Source organism: Globicephala melas, chromosome 16, assembly GCF_963455315.2.
Source record: "Globicephala melas chromosome 16, mGloMel1.2, whole genome shotgun sequence".
In the NCBI taxonomy this organism is placed as follows: Eukaryota; Metazoa; Chordata; class Mammalia; order Artiodactyla; family Delphinidae; genus Globicephala; species Globicephala melas.
Genome location: NC_083329.1, coordinates 52,332,708 through 52,356,328, shown reverse-complemented (window position 1 = coordinate 52,356,328; position 23,621 = coordinate 52,332,708). Strand labels below are relative to the sequence as shown.

General features: G+C 39.1%; 1 long non-coding RNA gene across 2 annotated transcripts in view; it reads right to left on the bottom strand.

Annotated features, from left to right (window-relative positions):
• LOC132593585 (uncharacterized) overlaps positions 1–23,621 on the bottom strand; it is a 30,849-nt gene that overhangs the window by 3,623 nt on the left and 3,605 nt on the right. The window contains exons 2-7 of one of the 2 annotated variants that reach the window (XR_009559241.1): positions 14,447–14,596; positions 13,775–13,915; positions 10,934–11,143; positions 5,513–5,577; positions 2,743–2,862; positions 1,169–1,239 (exon numbers count right to left, since the gene is read on the bottom strand). This is a non-coding gene — a long non-coding RNA (uncharacterized lncRNA). The remainder of the gene's footprint in view (positions 1–1,168; positions 1,240–2,742; positions 2,863–5,512; positions 5,578–10,933; positions 11,144–13,774; positions 13,916–14,446; positions 14,597–23,621) is intronic. The other variant, XR_011376771.1, reaches the window with a different exon arrangement.

Sequence of the window (23,621 nt, the reverse complement as noted above, 5' to 3'; positions counted from 1 at the left end):
GAGCCTGCGTGCCGCAAACTACAGAGCCCTTGCACTCTGGAACCTGTGTGCCACAACTACAGAGCACATGCGCCTTGGAGCCCGTGACAACTAGAGAGAGAAAAACCTGCACACCACAACTAGAGAGGAGCCCATGTGCCACAACGAAAAATCCCAGGTGCCGCAACTAAGACCTGATGCAGCCAAAAAAATAAACTAAATAAATAAATAATAAATCTTAAAAAAAAATGGAAAGTAGAACATATTTAAAAATAAATAAAGTCTCTTCCAGAATTTGGTTTCTGAGATTATAAGAAATGGCCAATTAGGTCTTAAAACTCAGTGCTTAGGACTGTGAACATGAGTATGTTCACAGACACCCTGAGTCAACTAAAATAATGATGTGCCTGTAGCCCTATTTGCTCCGTATTTCTGCCCATCCTCAAGGGCAAAGATGCTACTTTCCTACAAGAGAGGACAGGTTAATCTGCATAAAGAAAAAGTAGGTGAGTCATGAGAGTGTAATAGGGACATAGATACTGAAGGTTGAAGAGAAGTGAACCAGACCATCTGAGAGTTATTCAGATGGTAGAGAGGAAAATAGTTTGGTATAAGCTTATGTGACTAAAGTTAATATAGGAAATCCCTCTGATGTCCTTTGAGAAGCAAAAGTAAAGAATTGTATGTTTCTTTAAATACTTTTGGGTGGTAAACTATGTTTCCTCAAAATAACATCACTCTGGGGCTGAATCATCTTTTTGGTTTCCTAGGGTAACATGTTGTGGGACTAACATGCAGGATTTCAGCTCCAGTACCCAGCTATACTCAGTCAGGATGGAAGTCATCACTGTAAATGTGAGTCAAAGTGTATTTTCATCCTGAATGTTAAGCTGTTGGAACAATGAAACTGATGAGGATGAGTCCATCAAATCAGAAATTATGCAAAAATGTTGAAGAGTTCCTGAGAGGATGATAGCCTAGTACGATTTTCATAGTTTGTAAAAAGGCCCTATTTATTTCTTAAAATTTTAACCAAATACACAAACTTGTGTATGTTCTCTATAACTTAGGCAAAATTCAGCAAAGTACCTTACACATCATGAACTGTAAAGCTGAAGCGTATGGTTTGTTTTGTTTTATTTTTCCAAACTTCAGTTGATATCACATGGATATCAAGAGAAGGTCTTACCTGTTTATGTGTTTAAGACTTCTGCTTTGCTTCCATGATCAAGATCAGATAATTTATCAGTTAAACAGACTCTGGAATGATGATGATATAGGTTACTTGTAACTTTAAAGTTAAGACATTAGTGATAGGTAGCATGCCAAGGGCTTAACATGATCTCAACATCTGTAATACCATTCATGGTATTATTAACAAATATACTCCTCCTCTCTCCCACGCCAGTGAGATAGAATATACTTCTCTGCTTGCTTTGGGTTTTGCCATGTAGCTTGCTCTGTGTCTTAGCTCTGGCTACCACAGCAAAGTACCTGAGGCTGGGTGGCTTAAACGGCAGAAATTTATTTCTTTCCCTTTGTTTCTTCCTTCCTTCCTTTCTTTCTTTCTTTCTTTCTTTCTTCTTTCTTTCTTTCTTTCTTTCTTTCTCTCTCTCTAGCTCTCCTCTCTCTCTCTCTCTCTCCCTCTCTCCCCCCCTTCTCTCTTTCAAGCTCTCTCTCTCTAGCTCTCTCTAGCACTTTCTCTCTCTCTCTCTCTTTAGCTCTCTCTCTCTCTCTCTAGCTCTCTTTCTATCTCTCTAGCTCTCTCTCTCTCTCTAGCTCTGGAGGCAAGAAGTCTGAGAAGGGAGTGCTGGCATGGTTCAGTTCTGGTGAGAACACTTCCTGGCTTGCATATGGCTGCCTTCTTACTGTGTCCTCACATGGCAGAGAGGGACAGAGAAAGAGGGTGAAAGGTATCTCATGTCTGGTGTCATAAGGGCATTAATCCCATCATGAAGGCTCCACCCTTACGACATAATCATATTCCAGAGTCCCCGTCTCCAAATATTGTCACATTGGGGGTTAGGGCTTCTACATGAGAGTGGGTGGAGGCATAATTCAGTCCATAGCGCTCTGAGAAATCGAGTGCCACCACTGAGTGAAGATGTTAAGCGACACTCGTGTACTTTTTCTCTCCTCCACACATGCTGTCCAGTTTGAGAAGAACACAGCAAGACTGATGGTCCTAGAACCTGAGTCCCATTCACAACCTGTAGCACGATGAGGTAGCCAACCTGCAAAGCTACAAAGAAAGCTTGCAGTTTATTGTTGGGATTAGGTGTTGCTGCCAAACAAACAAACAAAAACTGTCTAATCCATAGAACAGTGGTAAAGAGGCTCAGGCTCAGAGAGGAAGAAATGTCATTGCTTATATGCAAAAATCTTTCAGGAGCCATAAGACTGAAATTTTTCTGAAGAATACTGAAATGAATTCATGATAGTAATGGAATTCTAATGCCAAAAAATAACTTTATGACAGCAACAGGAATAAGTGTTCTGTATTTTTGTACTTGGGCTAAAAAACAGGAAGAATGCATAATATTTGGATGGGGTGCAGGATAAAACTTCTGGCTACTCACAAGCAGCTAGGTTGAATATGTTTGAGTGCATTTAATAGGAGTAGTTATGTTACTTTTGGCATAACAAATTACCACACATTTAGTAGCTTAAAACATTTGTCATTTCTTGTCTCACAGTTTCAGTGGGTCAGGAGTCTGGGCACAAGTGAGGTGGGTCCTGAGCTCAGACTCTTACAAGACTCACATCAAGGTGTTGGTTAGACTCTGTTCCCGTCTGGAGGATTGACTGGGGAAGGATCCACTTCTAAGCTCCTTCAGGTTGTTGGCAGAGCTCAGGGTCATACAACTTCAGATTTCATGGCAGCTTGAGTCATCCAAGTGAATGAATGAGAGAGGGAGAGAGGGAGAGGGAGAGAGAGAGAAAAAGAGAGAGAGAGAGAGAGAGAGAGAGAGAGAATATGAATGAAGGTCTCTGCTACTTGGAGCCCCTAACTTCAGGGAAGGCCTGAATACTCTTAGTGATATTAACAAATGTGGTTTCTAGATATTACATAATGAAATTAGGCAACATTTGGAAGATCTATATAGCTCAGTGAATCAGTATTTTCCAAAGACTAATATCTTTTTGCTCTCACAAATTCATCAATGGATAAAAGATCATCCAAAGTAGATTATGAAAAGTTCATTGATAATGGTTTCAGATTCTACATTGCAACTAGTCTTTAAAAGACAACCGTTGGTTGAGTTTTGGAACAGTATCAAAGAATATCCACCATTACCAAAAAACTATGAAAAACACTTCTGCCTTGTCTTCTGCTTAGCGAGAGAGAAAAAAGAGCTGTAAAAAAAAATGCAACAATGCCAGTTGACTTATCTGTTCGTTTTGATTTTGGGAAAAAAATAATGTGTTAAATGTTACCACGTCATGAGTTTATTATCGTTATTTTAAAATAAAGCTATAAATACAAAAAAAAGCCTACCTGACTAGGTCAGGCCCACCCAAGATAATCTCCCTTTTAATTAACTCAAAACCAACAGGTTAGGAACCTTAATTATATCTGTAAAATCCTTTCATCTTTACCCTACCCTGAGAGTGACACCCCATCACCTTTGCCATATTGTATCGGTTAGAAGAAAGTCCCAGATTCCACAGCACAGAAGGGGAGAGGATGACACAGGGGTGTGACTCATCATGGGTTACCAGAGGGTATATCTGCCATGTCATTCAATAAACTATATTGGACTACATTATTACTCCAGAGAACTTCAAAGTTTTCCCATTTATAAAATCAAGCCAGGCGTGGGACAAAGGTAGATGTAGTGACTGGGAAGCAGGGATGAGTAATAAAGCTCAGACCTGAGGCACTATGAGGACATGAGAGAACTGAAATAAAGCAGATACGACTCTCTTAAAGAAACATCACCAAAAAGCCATGTCTGATTTAGTATGAATAAACAAGTTCCTCGATACCCATCAGAGCCGTACAAACGTTCCCAGAGGCAGAATCAAGACCAGGTTGGAAATAGCCCCTTCTAATCTGCTATCACTGTGGTGGAGCTGGTCAGGTGCACCTACGCATCTAGCCACTTACACTTCAGAGACCCCAGGAAGGATGGAAAGTGTGATTGCATTTCAGCATTGGCTAGGAGGGACATCTAGTGGCAGCTGGAAACTGGGAGGGTTGTCAACTGGTAAGCACATAACCTTGAGCAGGTTAATGCATAGAGATTCTGAGCGGGAGGTGCTGATGGTGTTCCGTCTGTCCTCCGGGAAGCCAGTCAGCCACCGATTTCAAGTTTCTAAAAAAGATATAAAAGATTTTTATAAGATTATAAACAGACCATACCTGGTAGTATCTTCAAAGGCATCTAACATTATTTACATGCATTCTCATAAAGAAGTGTGCTCTCATAGAAATAAGGGTAACTTCAATGAGCCACATTATATTTCTCTCTCTCTGTGTGTGTGTGTGTGTGTGTGTGTGTGTGTGTGTGAGAAAGAGATAGGAAGAGAGTCATCAAAGATTGATCGGGAGAACATTATGACATGGTAAAACATATATAGATGAAAGGAAGGAAGTAAAGGAGGAAGGGAGGGAGAAAGGAAAATGGGACTCGTGGTGCTGTAGCCATACCTCCTCCCTCCAATCCCTCAGGGCAACGTTATCTTTGCCTATTTTGACTCTTCATCTTCCCCACCCTCTAAGATGTGTGGCTTTCTACAAAAATGGATTTTAGAACTTTCAGATGTATCCAAAAAAATGAACAAAGGAGGACTCAGCCTGAGAAATGGGAAAAGAGAAAAAGCTGAAAGACAATGAGGCTAAGTGAATCTTTATGGTACAGATCTGAGAGGGTTGGGGGAAAGAGGTGGGAATAAAGAGGCAGGGATGGAGTGGGTGCTTCAGGGATGGGGGAGAGCTTTAGAGTGCTGGTGAGTCATTAGCTCTTGAGCAGCCTTAAGTGAGAGGAAACTGTGAAGGAGAGAAAGAGATGAGTGTTTTCAAGTTTATTTTAATATTATGAAGATTTTTTGACAGATCCAAATTAAAGATTGGAATTATTTTAATTATTAATTTCACTGGTTTTTATCCCGGTACCTAGTTAAAGGCCCACTACGTAGTAGATGTCAGTTACTGAATGAATGAATGAATGAATGAATACCAATTGCCATCCTAAAAGCTCAGGTTGGACCAGTTCAGCCAATATGAACAATGAGTAGAATGTGGTGGTAACTGATGTCACAATGGACTATGAAACCAGAATTCCACGGTGTGGCCTCAACATACCTTTTTAAGGCATTCCAGCTTGACATAAAATTAGTAGCAGCTTGTTTCCTCCAGTTCACTGAAACTGTTCGTGTCGGGTTACAAAGATGAATCAGAAGACATAGGAAACCCGTAAAGTCGAGGTGTTTAAAATATGTCTGTTCTCATAAGACCTGTTTCCTCAAAACTCTAATAATTCTCATCTCTATTTTCCATATTTACTTCTGCTTGAGTTCTTTTATTTACCTGGAATTCTTTCTTTTTCCTCTTCATCTCTCCATTTTCAGAGCTGATCTCAAAACTCTTCTTATCTGTAAAATGAGAATTTTTGAAACAGAAAATTCTGAGTCCCTTTCCAACTCTTTCCTAACACTTTGACACACAACACAAAGTTGTGACTGAAATCAAACATTTATTGTGCAAGGACTATGCATCCTACTGTAAGTTTGAAGCTCCCATGCAAGTTAGGTCACTTTCCTTGGGCTTTTTATAGAATTCTGTGTGCTCCTCACTTGTGGCAGCTGTCTCTCTCAAGCTTTTGTCCCTGCTGGTGTGCTTATGTAGAATTTTCTCTCTCTGCTTTCTGGACTATGAATTGTTTGAGGAAAATATGCTGTTTTATTCATCTTCCTGGTTGTTTTAAAGACACATTTAAATATAAGGAATGTTTTAATTATTAAATCAAGTCTGGCAGGAAATCAGTTTGGCAGCAATTTACCAGTAGTTTGTGTCAGAGAATGTATTTATTATAATAAAAATTATATTTCTTTGAAACTCTTTCATTATCTGAAAGTTTTGAAATTCAAGTGGAATGGAGTCCTCTCCAATCACTCCCAATTAGTACTGTGTAGTGGCATGCGTACACTGTACACAAATGTATTACCATACGATAATAAATTCTGTGGGCTTTTCCTTATTTCCTTGTCATGAGATTTTGTTATACTAAACACTGCTTTTTTTTTTTTTTCTTTCTGGCCTGAAGGAAAAAGGCCATCCTAAAAGAATAACAGGGCTTTGAACTCCGCAGGGAGAAGAGAGTGATTTCGTGAACATTCCATTCTCCAAACTTGTCATTCTCTAAGTTAGTGATCTTTCTTTATTTACATGTTGATTGGTAGAGTTTGACATAGTTGTACTAGAATTTAGATGGGTGATTTTTGGCTCAAGAATTTGATGTTCAAAGTAAATGTTTTATGACTTATTTGCTGCCTACCTCTAAAAAAGTTGAGCAGCATACAATTTAAAAAAATGTGAAATAAGACTATTAAAGTAACAGAGCAAGAGTTCAATAATGTCCAGCAAATCCAGCTGGAATGCTTCTCCAGATGGGAATTTAAACACCAGGGAACTGACACTCTGGCAGGTGATGCTGCTTAAAGAAGTCAGAAGTGGAAAGAAGCAATAGAAATAGTAAAAAACAAAATCCCAGGAGTGGGGCAAGATCCAGTCAGCAAAAAGAAGAGCAGGGGGGCTTCCCTGGTGGCACAGTGGTTGAGAGTCCGCCTGCCGATGCAGGGGACACGGGTTTGTGCCCCGGTCCGGGAAGATCCCACATGCCGCGGAGCGGCTGGGCCCGTGAGCCATGACCGCTGCGCCTGCGCGTCCGGAGCCTGTGCTCCGCAACGGGAGAGGCCACAACAGTGAGAGGCCCGCGTACCGCAAAAAAAAAGAAGAGCAGGGAACGATTACAAATTGCAAAATGGAATTAAGCATATATGAAAATCAAGAGGTCCAGGGATGAGTAGACTAGGATAGAAGTAGGAATAAAAGATGAGAGAAAGGGGTCCTTAGATCATTTATCACCAATGAAAGTGCTTCTGCTTTCTTGTGCTAAACCCAGACCCGTCGTGCACTGTTGGATCATTTGACTTAATGGCTTAAGTCAGCATGCACAATATTAAGGAGATTAAATGTATCAGATAATAAAGACCATGGGAAGCTTCTGCAATTGAAGACAAGATTTATCTATGAGTTGTTAGTTTTCAAGGAGAAAAAGGATGTATGACAGATTCCAGAAAAGACCAAATTCTTAGAAAACAAAAAAATAGGATTAAATACTAGAGAAATTTGTTCTTTACATGTCTATCAAGAAGAGGAGAGAAAACTAAAAAATAATTATTTTTAGATTAAGACCCAACAGATAACAATTTAGCCTTTCTCTCCCATTCTATAAGGCCAAGTGAAGAAATATTGGCTATATTTCTTATAAAGAATGGCTGTTAATGGCTGAGGAGAGAAAATGTTCTTGTTGCAAGGGGGTTTCATAGGGAAGTCTTATAACTAAATCATTAAAGTGATGTCATAATTAGCCATTTTCAGCATGGATAGGGATGCTTTATATATGTGCCAGAAGATACAGCTTGAAAACTAAGCACTGTTCACTCCAGGTCTCAGGTATTGAAGAAAAAAAAAAAATCCACCTTCTGTTCATTTACAAAAGGGATCAAGTGTCCTACTGTGAGCAGGAGGGATGAGAGGGTCAAGATGCACAGATTTCATGCAAAGATAATGGGCCAATTTTGGAGGGAAGGGGCCAGACTGAGAATGTAATGGTATACAGTCTCTAGAGTATTTCCACACAAACTGTCTTTGGATGAAGGACAAGAATTCCTACAGAAATGTGTTTCCCTAAAGAGGGAGCCACTTTGATATTTTTTGCACCTTCATTCATGAAAGGAGGCAGAAGAATTTCTGTGCCCGGATCTGAAAGGCATTTAATCTAACACGATACATGCCTGTATATGTGACACATCTTTTTGGAAGAATTTGAAAGGAACTGCAGTTCCAGAGGAGTGAGTGAGGGGTCACCTTTGTAATGGTTCCTGTGACTCTATTTCTTCCCCCCTAATGACTTACCTAAAATACATTTGTTATAAACATTGTCTTTCCTGGAACCATTATTTTCATGGTATTTTATCCTCACACAAACATGCCGAAGGGAGCACAGGTCAGGCTTATGAAATTTGGTCTTCCCAATGATCACCTGGGGAAAGCATGATTATCCCCTTTTACAGATGAGGATCTTAAATTCAAAGACATGCAATCTCTTTGCCCACAGCTTCACACTTCGTGTGAAACAGAGCTGGAATTCAAGCTCACTCCTTTGTTTGGAGTTGTTTCTAACATACTTCTCTTACTCTCCCAGACATGTATTTATATTCAAGACAAACAAAAATGTAACATTTGGCTTACATCGAATCATTTATCTTCTTCTTTGGCACTGTGATTATACAGCATTTATAAAACTCCCTGTCCAGTCAGGCAAATACTTGCACTTCTGTGCTTTGATTTAATGCACTAGGTCCCACTATCGAAGTTACTAGCCTTGCAAATGGTCGTAATCTGAGTCTAGATTTCTAGGCTTATGCTTATAAATCACTTGGCAGAGAACAGAGTTGATACTAGAAAGAGAATCACAGGTTGGAAGGGCTGAGTTAGCATCACACATCAACAGAAATGAAGTAGCCTTATTTTAACATGGGTTATGAACAAAAGCCACTACAGAGAGAACAGGGTTAAGATGGGACTTAACTTATTTAAAAAAGTGTCACTTAGGAAAATACCAAATATCATAATGACTGTTGTATACAAGTTGAAAATTTTTGAGATGGTATAACTTTCTTTTTTGACAGAGCAATGCTTAGAAATAAAATACTTTAAACTATAATTTCAGTTCTTAAAAATATATGACTACAAAGTATAAGACAGTCTTTAAATCTCCCAAATTTTCTATAGACAGACTCTAACTTAAACTATAAAAATAACATTTTAAACTATAAAAATAACATTTTTGGTTAGAGGAATAAACTTTGGTTTTATTTTTGTTTTCCGTATGGCTCAGGATATATTTGATAAGAAATTGTTTTGTACTTCAGATGTTTTGACACAACTCTGCGAGGATGCAATGCCTGTGGATGAATTGTACGTATTGTACATAATCTTCACTCAGGTGATAATCTGTCTTCTGAGACCTCCGAGTCCCTGAGAATTTGAAGGCAAATTTTGTCCCATTAAAGTCTATTTGTTTTTCAACAAAGTCATATTTGATTTATATTGAGAGGAATTTTCACGTGGATCTTGGCATGTTCAGAATTTTCATTCCTTTATTTTTCAAGGACACATTTTCGAGTATAAGAATAATGCCAAACATAATAAACGCAAATAAAACATTAATTTGGCACTCTTAGTTTATATACATGTTTACACTTTTTGTGAACCACAGACTTTTATATCCAACTTACTATACTGCTCCTACTTACTCTACTGCTCCATAGGCCTTTCCAACTCAATATTCCCTCAACCAAATTTATGAACTCCACAAATGTAGTTTTCCTCCAATATCCCTATTCTCAAGGAAGGCACCATCATATAAACAGGTAGCCAAACCAGAAATCTAGTGGTCATCCTTGACACTTTCCTCTCCCTTCCCTTCATATCTGATTTATTGTGCTTGAGCTATAAAACTAGCTTGAACTATAACTTATCCTTGAACTATAAAAATCTCCTTCTTTTATGTGGTAAGAGAAGAGGGATCAAGGTTTGGAGAGAAAGCCTTGAATGCATCCTAAAAATTGCCTCCTGTGGTTAATGCTTACTACAGTTACCTAATAAAGGGTGAGTACATTTTTTGCACATTCAAAATAATACTATATAAAATAGTAATAAAGCCTTAATGTAGGCACAAAATGTGAAGTAATGTGAATTTATACAATTAAAATTTCATTGAGAATTACGTAATTACAAAGCTGAGGAATTGAGTGAACTGTAAGTTGTATTCACCCTGTTGCAACATGGCTGTGCAATTTTAGCTGCTGAAAAGATCTACCCGCCATCTTTGAATTATTTTTAAATTGCGTGGATTTTGACTAATAGGAAGTCAGGAAAGCATCTTTCCCCTAGAATATGGCAGCCCCGTCATCATATATTTGTGAGAAAGTTGTCCTCCCCAGCTACCACGAAAGTCCTCAGTAGCATTTTCTTATTTGATAGTGAAGCCTTCAGGTAAAATTTTGTTCCATCTTTACGTATTATTTATGAGCCAAATCTTTAACATGAAAGCAAAAATAAATAAATAAAGTGAAAACGAAAGGAAAGTTGTATAATGCAACACAGCTCATGATTCCATGAAAATTTGTCGTTTGAGAATTTACATGAACTAGGCTTTCCTGAGCATTAAAAATGGCAATTGGTGTTGTTTCTGGCTGCAAGTTAACATTTATTCCAGCGTTCATTTGCTGCTATTTCACACAATGGGGATCTGGCAGTCAGGTACTCTTAACACGCATATTACTGGGCCTCAATTAGGTTTTGAATGTTAAAGCAATCTCAGTTTGGATTGACAGGGTATCTAAGGAAAATATACTTATTTCCACTCTCTAGTTCCTATGACAGTGCTTTTTTGTAATGGACATTGTATGGTCATATATTCAATTTTCATGTGAGATGCATCCACTGAATCTCATTAAAAATTACCCAGGCTTGGCTTCACAGACATCTTCACAAACATAGGAATCCGCATTGTGTCTCTTCTCCCTCATAGAATGAATTATCTGGTTGTCAGATTATTCCAGCTTTCCCTTCATTTTCTAAGAGGAATTCATGGACTTTGCAATACATTTTCTGAGCATAACCACCCAATTGTCCATTGCTTGGGTTGCAGTGGCCTACCTGACCTGTACTTAGCATTACTGATGTCCCAGGTTGTGCCAATAAGTTTGTCTTAGGATCCGTCATAGAAGGCGTCACTTGCCTTCTGTATCTTGGTGTTTTATGTTCTTTGTGGCTTGTTGTCATTTGTAGCTGAGATACGGGGGAATGATAACTCTACCAGGTCGCAAGATATCAAGATGGTTCCATTTGAAGCCTCAACTTCCTCTTCTGAAATATAAAAGTTTTTGTGAGAATAAAAGGAACTTACATTAAAGTACTCTGTGAAATGTTAACTTGCAATAACATTTTAAACTAATTAGCCCAAGTTTACATGATATAAAGAATATTGAATTAAGTAGCTTTTTTTCTCCAGTAATGATTAGTCAGTAACTGTTCTAATCCCTTAGTACGTATTATTTCATTTAATAATGACATTAACTATATAAAGTAGTTTTATAGTCAAGGTGGTTGAAGCAGAGAAGTTTAGGTAAATGACCTAGATCATGACATAGATCATAGTAATAGAACCATAGATCATGACATAGATCATAGTAATAGAACCAGTCTTCATTCAAATCAGTATGTCTCCAGGATCATGTACTAAGCTGATCCCCTGTAAGTGGCCAAATAAAATATTAGTACTAGCCCAGCATGTGTGTCCTTAGGCAAAAACCACATGCTCTCTTTTAGTCCACATTAGCTTTCATATCTGAAAAATAAAGGATGAGTTTCACTTGATGTTCAAAGGTTAATGTGTAAAGGTTTTTTGTAGCTTTAATTCTTTTGATTTCCCACAATTTACCTTTTTCCAAAGCATTCTTTCTCTTCGCTCTTTACAGTAAAGCATTACTGTCATAAATCATACAGCCAGGAAGATTTGTGTGCAATCCTAGGGAGGATTAGTTAGGGAATGGAGGAAGCAGGAACAGAAAAGGGAAGAACCTAGCAAGTCTCACAGAAAAAAAGGTGTCAGCCAAATTCTGTAGGAGAAATGGGAATGTAAATTAGGTCCAGAGTTTGTCCCAACCAGAAACAGGTGGACTAACTCTGGTTTCAGGTTAACGGCACCCCTGATGGGAATGTAACTTCCCAGAGATTTCAGATTCCCTGTGTGTTCAGTCAAGGAGGTTCTGGTACCTTGAGGCTTGTCTCCCAAGGAAGAGTAACAGTATCTCCACCCAGAGCAAAAACACATGGCAACCAGAGGAGGGTCACACAAAAATGGTAAAAGGATTTAAAGGAATCTGGGCAGAGCACCAACAGTATCTGCTAAGATTACCTAATATGCATTCCAAGAAAGAAAAAATCTAAATGTTTACTCGATTGCTAAATATTTAATAAAATTGTAAATATTTATTAAAGAAAAAATTCTAAATATATACATTTGGAATTAGTATATAATTTATAATGCTTTGTCATCATTAATACAGAAAATGAAGAGAAATACAAATAAGGTAGGTACAATCAATTGACAAAAGAGGAAATAAAATTAGCAAATATATAAAGATATTAGGTTAAAATTATCAAAGAAATATAAATTTAAAGAGGTACCATTTTTCACATATTGCATTTGTAAAAAAAAAAAAGAAAAAGAAAGAGCGAGGACTTTGCTGGTGGCGCAGTGGTTAAGAATACACCTGCCAATGCAGGGGACACGCCCTGGCCCAGGAAGATCCCACATGCCGCGGAGCAACTAAGCCCGTGCACCACAACTACTGAGCCTGCGCTCTAGAGCCTGCATGCCACAACTACTTAAGCCCGTGCGCCTAGAGCCCGTGCTCGGCAACAAGAGAAGCCACCGCAATGAGAAGCCCATGCACCACAACAAAGAGTAGCACCCGTTCACCACAACTAGAGAAAGCCTGAGCACAGCAAGGAAGACCCAACACAGCCAAAAATAAATTAATTAATTAATTAATTTAAAAAAAAGAGTGAGAAAGAGAAAGAAAGGAAGGAAGGAAGGAATGGAATGTAGTAGACTTGTGATTGGGTTGTTGTTTTTTTTTTACTTCTCAATAGTGGCACTTAAAGTTTTTAAAGTATGCAAAGTGCCGTTTATCTGCTTTTTTTGTTTTTTGGTTGCCTAATCCAAGGGAATAAAGATTTATACATATATTTTCTTAAAGAGCTTAATAGTTTAGCTCTTATATTTAGGGCCTTTATCCATTCTTAGTTACTTTTTGTGTATGATGAAATCAAGTGGTCCACTTCATTCTTTTGCATGTGGTTATCAAGTTTTCATAGCACCATTTGTTGAAAAGACTATTCTTGCCCCCATTGTGTTGTCTTGCACCCTTGTAGAAAATAATTTCCTATAAATATTGGGTACATTTCTGGATTCCCAATTGTATTCCATTGATCTATATGTCTATTCTTATGTAACTAACAGTCATGATTAATGTAGCTTTGTGGTAAGTTTTGAAGCCAGGAAGCATGAATACTCCAACTTAATTCTTCTTTCTCAAGATTGTTTTGGCTATTCCATATCCCTAGAATTTCCAAATTAGTGTTAGAATCAGCTTGTCACTTTCTGAAGAAAAGCCAGCTTCCTCCAAAGATGTGAGCTTAAAATTCCTGGCCCCTGAAGTACTGAGAGGAGTGAAAAACGATTACACAAAAGATCCAAAAGAAAAGTGTTTGGAGCTAGATGAGGGCAACTCAGACAAAGGGAGGGAAAAAAAAAAAAGAAAAAAAATTAATTTTATATTGTTAAAAAAAAACACAAAAAAACATCCAAGTAAACAACTGGCAGAAGACTTTCTCCCATAAGTGTGCATGCTGCACATGTTAATAAACTACTTTTCACTTAGAAAAAAAAAAAAAGACAAAGAGAGGATCCAAATCAGTCTTCTTACTTACACCCCAAGTCCTCAGGGCAAAAAATAACACTGGACATAGTGTTTCTTCTTCTTGGTTATAAACTTGTCCAAGGCAGCAGTTTTCAAGGAATGACCTAGCCCCTGCTCCTCGGGTATGTATCTCCTGGAAAGCATTTATCTGCTGGTAGGAGAGAGGTACTTAGATAAAATGAAAGAAAGAAGCCTGACCCATATTCTTAAAATTGAGAAAATTTTTTTTTACATTTTAGTTTGAGGTTTTTATTAAAATAGTGAGATTCATATATTCTCCATATAATCCAATATAAAGTTACAATTGGAAATAGTAACTATTCATTAATCACATTAATTGATAGTACCAGAGTGCTTTTAAATATATGCACATTTTTTTTTTAAATTTGCAAAATATATTCACTTTTGTTTTCCATTTTTAACATCATAATAATCGTGGCGTGTTGCCCAATATGGGAGTGTTGCCCAAATTTTATGGACAACATAACTGGAACTCAAAGTCTCATAAGATTATTGGAGTAGTAGGGGTTCAAGCCAAGGTTTCCTAACTATTTGTTCAGTGCACCCTTCACTGCCCATATCCTTAATTATGACAAAGAATCAAGAACTTACTGGTCATAGTATCAGCTTTACCTATTGCTTTATGGACACATACTTTCTCAATCCATCAAGTATTTGATACCTGTATTTTCAGAAATGATATGTGACCTTTGACTTCGCTTAACCAAAGTATGTACAACTCAGTTTAAGTCTTCTTTGAAGGCACAGTGTGACAGACCAAATTTGATGTGCAGGATTCCCTTTCTCCATAATGACACTTCTGACACGCTGCCTGGAGACAAAAGAGGGAAAGACCCAGGATGTTCCATCTGCTCTCTCACACACACATGCAAATTTTTTTAAATTAAAAACAAAGAAAGGGCTTCTTCCCTGGTGGCGCAGTTGTTGAGAATCTGCCTGCTAATGCAGGGAACATGGGTTCGAGCCCTGATCTGGGAAGATCCCACATGCCGCGGAGCAACTAGGCCTGTGAGCCACAACTACTGAGCCTGCGTGTCTGGAGCCTGTGCTCCACAACAAGAGAGGCTGCGATAGTGAGAGGCCCGTGCACCATGATGAAGAGTGGCCCCCGCTTGCCACAACTAGAGAAACTTCGTTTCTGGCACAGAAACGAAGACCCAACACAGCCAAAAATAAATAAATTAATTAATTAATTTTAAAAAAAAAAGAAATGGCCATTTTTTCCAAAGGGAAAGGGAACTGCTTGGGGAATTTGAATGATGTGACGTTTGTCTGAAAGCTTTAAAGATGAAAGGTGTCACTTTTTACCCATTAGCCTTGTAGAATGATGAGATCCTGAGTGTGCCTTGCTACTTCAAAGGGTCGTTGGAATTCATCTTCCAGGAAAGGCTGCTTGAAAGATTTTTGTGAAGGAGGTGTGGTTCCTCCCAGGGCCTTCCTTCAGCACACTTGTAGATTGCTACAACCTTTAGTGTTCACCAAACTTTTTAATGTAACTTCTAAATCTTTTTGGGTACCTCATGTAAATTCTCATAGAGGACATGAGGTATCTTCTGTCATTGTTCAAGCCCAGATGGAACTTCCAGAGGTTAGACTAGGGTTCTCTCCTCTTGCTTCAAGATATATATATATATATATATATATATATATATATATATATATATATATATATATATATATATATATGTACCTCATCTCAATGATCAGAGAAGTAAGGGTGCATTTGGAGTTCAAATTCTGGAAACAAATCATACTTTGCCTAAGAGCTCTCTTGCTGCTCTGCCAGTTGCCCAGTGTGCCCCAGAGTACCACTAAGAATGCTAATTATGGGTTTAGGATTTCCAGAGAGAAAAAGGACAATGGGCAGATCTGTGTGTGGGGTGGCAAATAGTGTATAATTATTTGCAAATCTGCCTTAAGGCAAGAGAGAACCAACATCTCCTACTAGGTCTGCTTGCCAGGGGAATACTTCCTAGCTAATTGACTATTTCCCAAGGAGATTATTTTTCTCATTACATCATTCCCAAAGTGATGATTCTGAGATTTTTGCCTAATGTTTTCTTTAATACTTAAACCAGTAACCATAAATAGTATCATTTTTGTTTGTAGTCTTATCCAATATAGTAGGGACTATAAATTGTTTCCATTTACAGTGATTCAGGAGAGGCCAGAGTTTGGTGGATCTTCTTATTCCAGTCCCTGGTGGAGAGTTTTTCATAAAAGCAACCATCAGTATTGCAGTTGGCTGCCATCTAAACTCCTCTTGTTTATTTCCGAAGCAAAGCTGGCTTTCCTCCCAAAGTGCAATGGGAGCCAGTTGGCCTAGTTAGTCTCTGAGAGGCTCAACTTTGCATTTCCCCAACCCCGAGAACTTCCTTTGGGTAAACAAGCCCAAAGACTTACCTGTTTTTACTTTCTGTAACTTACTTGTGTTTGGAATCTAATCATCACTGTTTCGTAGATACAGTGTACTAATTCATACTAATTCATACATATAATCCCATTCCTATTCCAGCTTATTCCCTAAATACTTAATACAAAATCTGCTTCCACACCCTCCCTTACTTCTTTACATATATCATTACACACACACATACACACACACACACGTACACCCAAGCATGCGCAAACACAATTATTGGTCAAATATGTCAATCAAATGTCTCAAGAAGTCTATATTCAAAAGGGAAGACATTTTAATATTCTTACATTCCAACATTAATTTAAAAAATGATTTTTGAGACCTTGAATTGAAAAAAAAAATGTATGTTAGCCATACTCCCAAGAAAGACAACTAATACATTAATATAGTTTGTGTGTTTTATAAATTTTATAGGATATATCCATGGCTTAAAGGATTTACTGTGATACAGCTTTATGGTTTCTAAATTCTAAAATACCCTCTGTTAAGCTAACTAGAATATGAAGAATATTTTGTCAAATTCTGATCCACTTTTTGTCTCCTCCTGGTGGAATTCCTATGGTTTTTTTCACTGTTTTTCACAGATACTAAAGATTGGCAGATAATTTTACTTCATATTTCCCGTGTAAAAATAAGCATAAATCTATAAAACATGTTATTACTCTTATTTTAACTAATAATTATTAGCACATATACATTCTTAAAATGCTAAAAAGAGAGCTATAAATATATGTCAATATCAGTGTTGAATTTTACCAGGACCCTGTGCTCCTGGAAAATGGCAGTGGCTAAGGAAACCATCTCCACAATTTTGTTTTTCAGAAATCTTTCTACCCTTTTATGTTCCAGTTAATGGCTTACCACCAAGAAGTGTGCTTCCCCATATGACTTAGTTGAGACTCCTTGTAAACTCTTTCTCATGACCCCCCCTCTCACAGATGACCCTCCTTATTTACCTGTGATGAGACCAAACACAGACCTTTCTCCTTTTTCCTGAACCTGCTGTAAAGGGCAGACACAGACCCTCTAATGTCTTGTTCTTTATCTCATGAATGATTAGCTAAGATTAAATCTGTCCCCCTGAAACTAGATAGACACAGAGATAAACATTTCCTGCTCAGCTGACTGACTGAGACTCATCTAACAGCAAAATAACAACTCCAACTATAAATCACTCTTGTTTCCTCCCTATGAGAGTCAAGGTCACAGCACCATGCTGAGACCTTCTGATCTTTGGATCTGGGCTGCTCTCCTTATTACAACCAGTGATGCTAGACAAAGCTACGACTCCATTCAGATAGCATCAAACAAAACTCTGGAACCAGTGGATAAGTTCGTCACCAAGCACTCCTTGAATAATCTTTCTTTCCTGCACTCTCTGCATTTGGCTTCAGCACTGCACACAGGCATGGTCGCATACAGATATAAACATACATTTGGACCTTTCTTGAGCTCTTTGCTTAAAACAGGCAACTGTCCTTCATCAAATGTAAAAGTCTCAAAGGCAGGATAAAGAACAGCTTTTCTTTCTTTTTTTTAACATCTTTATTGGGGTATAATTACTTTACAATGGTGTGTTAGTTTCTGCTTTATAACAAAGTGAATCAGTTATACATATACATATGTTCCCATATCTCTTCCCTCTTGCGTCTCCCTCCCTCCCACCCTCCCTATCCCACCCCTCCAGGCTGTCACAAAGCACCGAGCCAATATCCCTGTGCCATGCGGCTGCTTCCCACTAGCTATCTACCTTACTACGTTTGTTAGTGTGTATATGTCCATGACTCTCTCTCGCTCCGTCACAGCTCACCCTTCCCCCTCCCCATAACCTCAAGTTCGTTCTCTAGGAGGTCTGCGTCTTTATTCCTGCCTTACCCCTAGGTTCTTCATGACATTTTTTTTTCTTAAATTCCATATATATGTGTTAGCATACTGTATTTGTCTTTTTCTTTCTGACTTACTTCACTGTGTATGACAGACTCTAGGTCTATCCACCTCATTACAAATAGCTCAATTTCGTTTCTTTTTATGGCTGAGTAATATTCCATTGTATATATGTGCCACATCTTCTTTATCCATTCATCCGATGATGGGCACTTAGGTTGTTTCCATCTCCGGGCAAAGAACAGCTTTTCTAAGTCTTCAAAACCCCTTGGAGTATCTATTTCACAAGGGGTAAACACTGTTAGCCTTTTGGGTTTAGTTGATACTTTTTCCTAAAAAAAATTAGGTGGCGTTTTCCTTCCTTCTTTCTTAATTCATAAGCACCAAGCAAGTTTTGTGCTCCTGAGATATCCTCTTTTTTTTTTTTTTTTTGGAGACAAAACAGATGGGCCAAATCTGCTATGAGCTGTTACAACTTATTCCTTGGTAATTCTGTGGGTCACCTTTGAGCAGGTCATGTGGTGTGTGTGCTGGGGGCGCACAGAAATGAATGAATGAGTGTACATTCATCACCTGGGGCTGTGAGGCCAGTGCTTCTCTGCAGTGCCTCCTTGCTGCTCCTTGTTAATGTCAACAACGCAGTGCCAAACTCCTGTAAAAATCTTCTGCAAAACTTGTTGGAAAAGGTGGGCTCCTGAAGTAATGCACCATAGAGGCAACTGGATTTTCATTAAATAAGAATACTCACTACCATGTCTGAGCTGCCTACTGCTAACCTCAGCACCAGGTACATCACACGCGGTATGTTTTCAACTGTGCAACAACCTCTTGAAAGTCAGATTGAAATCAGACTCCAGGATTTCTGCTCTCTCCTTTACTGAATCTGCTACAGAAAATCAGAGATTGTAGAGCACTTGAAAACCTTCCTAGACTACCAATAATCCTCAGAAGAGGTTCTGGGGGGGCCTAACTCTAAATTCACACTCTTACCTTATATTCCGTTAAATGAAGCAAGAAGGTAGGCCCACGATGGGCACATAAACTACTGTGACTAAAGGTCTCAAGGGCTGATGCCAAGGCTGTCTGTTCTCAGGCTTCTCTGAACAGCTCGGTGGTGGTGGTGGGGTGGGAGGTGATGGTAGAGACATAAAGAAAACCAGTGAAGAGTTGTAGGAAATTATCTGATTGTTTTCTCCCTAGAGGGTGTTATGAAAGTCTCATCCCCAAATCTGAGGAAGCAGAATGTAGATTTCCAGAAACAAGGTGAGATGAAGGCAAAATGTTATTTATACCAGTATGAACTCACATCAGCTCTTTCTGGATGTGCAGCTGTATAAAACTGCCTTTCTTAGGAATAATGAAGTTTGAGACAGAGGTGTTTCTTCCTCAGTTATAAAAAACCATTTCAGGGAGCTGGCTTTCTGCATTGTGTCCCTTCTATACCTGGGTTCGCAGATACTCAAGCCAGTCTGGGAGTGGTGAGAAGCTTGTGAATTGCCAAATGGAATTCTGTTTGCGGTTTGGAGAGAGGGAACGAGAAAGTGAACTCATGACTTTTGTTTCTGACCACACTGAGAAGACATGTCCTTGAATCTTTCCAAAGCACCACGTCCTCTGCTTGATCAGTGAATTGTCAAGGTGAACTTTCATCTACCAGTCCTCCAATTTCAGATCTGAAGATGATTTCAAAAGAATAGAGTTATACAGTGAAGTGATCTAAGAAAAATATATCTACCAATGTTTGGGAAAGATAGCAGGGAGAAAAGGCGAAATTATTGACAAAGAAACCCAAAACTAGATAAGACAAATGCTGATGGCAACTCTAGTGCGAAGATAAAGTACCCATGTTGGTACCCTTAAGCAGCGGTCCCCAACCTTTTTGGCACCAGGGACCGGTTTCCTGGAAGACAATTTTTCCATGACTGGGGGCAGGGGGATGGTTCAGGCGGTAATGCGAGCGATGGGGAGTTAAGAGGAGCGCAGATGAAGCTTCACTCGCTCACCCACTGCTCACCTCCTGCTGTGCGGCCCTGTGTGGGCAGTTGGGGACCCCTGCCCTAAAGGACAGGCAATTTGAATTCAATGCAAAACAAAAATTACATAGATATCTCACTGTGACACTCAGATCCTTAAACACTGAGTTTCCAGCTCATTGTCTACCTCTGCTTCTCCGCTACACTCACTGTACATTCCAACTGGACTCTTACTGCTGGAGGATGGCTTCACGCCTTCCTGGTATGGCAGAGGCATAAAGTGCCCTCTGCTGCCACAGTCCACTTGAGTCATCTCCTGACTTGAGATGCCTGAGGCTTGTGTGTCTATCCCAATCCAATGAGACCTGCCCAAAGAGTAGGGGTCTTCTACTAAGCTCTCCAGGACTCCTCTGAGACCCCTCTCACTATACTTGGTGTAATGAGGCTCTGTACTTGTGCTCCTCCGCCTGTGAACTCAGAGCACATCTTCTGCCAAAGAAGTCCTCTTCACAAAAAATCCTCCCTCAACCTCCAATATGTTGTACCATCTACCCAATTCTTTTTTTTTTTTTTTAATCTATCTATTTATTTATTTATTTTTGGCTGTGTTGGGTCTTCGTTGCTGTGCGCAGGCTTTCTCTAGTCGCGGTAAGCAGGGTCTACTCTTCGTTGCGGTGCGTGGGCTTCTCATTGTCGTGGCTTCTCTTGTTGCGGAGCAAGGGCTCTAAGCGTGCAGGCTTCAGTAGTCATGGCACGTGGGCTCAGTAGTTATGGCTTGCAGGCTTTAGAGCTCAGGCTCAGTAGTTCTGGCGCATGGGCTTAGTTGCTCCGTGGCACGTGGGATCTTCCCGAGCCAGGGCTCGGACCTAGGTATGCCTGCATTGGCAGGCAGATTCTTAACCACTGTGCCACCAGGGAAACCCCCCATCTACCCAATTCTTAGTTAACCTACCTTGAAATTTTGGCATTGTCTTTTGGCAACTCCCACTGAAATTTCACATTTATTTTATCTTAGTGCCTCATTCAAAACTTCTAATTTCTCCTCCTATTATACAGCATTCAGCATTTCCTAATTCATGAGAGTGCAATTAGGTGACAATCTACATACCTTAAATCTGAACATTGTTACAATCATTTTTTGTGACTAGGATATAGTTGCGGCTGGAAGTTTTTCACCTTTCCGATTTTTGCTTTTTGCTCTGTAGAATTTATATATTATTTTGTTTATTTATGAAATTAGAATATAATGCACAAATCCTTGGAGTCAAGGTGTTGTGAACAGACAGATCCACCAGGGGATTTTTCCAGTACATTGTGAATGAATCCTATGTATAATACATAAAGCTCCCACGAGAAATAAATAACGTTATTTGTTGAGAACTATGAAGAAAACAATCTGCTTCTCTTTTTAAAAAAGGCCACAATGATGTACTATGGAATGTGTATCATTATAATAACAGGAGTGGACTAAAGCAAGAGAGAAAAAGGAACATGCAACCATGGGAAGAAGGCTAACCACATTAACCCTTCGTAAAGTGTTTACTTCATGAAATGTTTTGAGATATCACATTGCCTACACACATGATTCCAGTGGATATCATGAAGGATATTACGATTCTACAAGCTAGACTGATTTCTGTAGTAACTACATTTATCCAGAGAACCCACAGCTAATAAAAGAGCACCCTATTACTCCTAGGGGTGTAAACTCCTCTTGGCCTGAGAGGATGGTAAATAAATTGAGGTTGCTGGGATTGAAGAAGAGATGTTCTGTGTACTCACACCAACAAGATATATTCTTTGTGGTCCAAAATGGCATTTCCCATTTCTTGATAGTCTGTATAATTTATCTATTTTGTTTGTTTATTGTCAGTCTCTTCCACTAAAATATAAGTTCCATGAAGGTAGGGAGCTTTGTTTTGTTTTCTGTTGCATCTTCCATGCCTGGCACCTAGCTCCTGGAAGGTTTATATAATGAGTAAGCTAAGAAGAAAGGGTGAAAATATAGGAAGGCAGGTTTTTGACTCAACACAAAGACTTTTAAAATTACCTCTGTACTTGTATACTGTCTGCAGGCTGTGTGGTCTTCAGCAGGAAGTGGTTTCTTCTCTAGAGCTCCAGCTAAATCCAGATGACTGTTGGCCTGGGATATTTTGGGGGACGACACATTGGAGGTGTTTGAACACCAGGTTCACTTCCAGCCTTGTGGTTCTAAGGATGGGCCTTTGCCAAAGAATTTACAGTGGAGGGAACCCAGGGCAATCATACTGTGTTAATGATGGCAACTTATTGAACTTGGGATACAAGAGGTAAGGAGTCAAAGACGGCACTGAGACTCCCAGTCTGGAGATATTGGTGTCACTGAAGGGAAAAACTCTAATTCAACAGAAATGCTGGTTTGTAGGCAAACTTTAAATCATGGTTAGAAATTCTGAGTTTAATGTGTTAGTGGATTACACAGGAGACATCCAGAAGGTGATTATATTCAGGCAGATACGGAGCTCAGGAGAGGCTGAGTTATGTCATTCCCATTTGTTAGAAAAATCCACACCCCTCTCTATAGTAGGTAGAGATATCCAAGAAAAGTATGCGTAACTCTTCCCTAACTGGTCATGCACATCCACCTTTATGAAATAATTAGCCTCAGTATTAAAAAACAGAACAATTTTCAGATTATTATATCAGAAGAACAAGAATGTTTCTTGAAAGTTGTAATCTGTATTTTGATTGAGGACCATATAGTGTATTTTGAAAAGCTTTATTTAGACTATGTGATAACTTAATACATATTAATAAAAGTGGTTTCTGATGTGTTTTAAAAATCATGCTTAAAAGATGCCATCAGTGAATAGTATATTTAGCTATACAATTTTATATTATATAGAATGTAGGTATTATAGTTTCATTTCCTAGATGAGAAAAACAGAGGCCCAGAGTGACTTTATTGCTTATAGAGCTCAAACTTGAATCCCTGTCTTCAGAGCCTGAGTGTGGAGCTCTTTCTCCAGCATTCTGCTTCAGCGAGCTGTGAGTCACCAGACTGAGACTCCGCCCTACCATGGGACTGATCAGCTGGCTGCTCATTGGCAGTGAGAATGTCTACCACTTGTCCTTGACTCAGTTGTGGATCCCCCCCGCCCCCAATTCTAGTTGCAGTGCTTACCACCTGCTACCAGGGAGCCTCATGGTAAAACTGCAAGTTAATGATGATTGTACCAGCCAGAGTTTCTTGGATGGGCTGATAAAACCCACTCCCCAATACAAGGCTATCGCAGCAATAGGTCCTTTTTTTTTTTTTTCCCTTCTACTAGTGATAATGTTCACTGCGAGAGCAGCTAATGGGTAGTCAAGTGCAGAGGCTTGGGATCTGGGAGAAAATGAGCTGAACAGGGAACCATGAATAAGCTGTTAAAGCCAAGTGGAAATGAGAAGTGGGGGTAATTTGGAGAGGTAGATGAAGAAGGCATTGGGGAGCACTGTGACAACACGGGGTTAGTTTTGTGCGAATGCAGTTTCAGGGGAGCATTTGCCCAGCTGCAGCATTACAGCATCCCTTT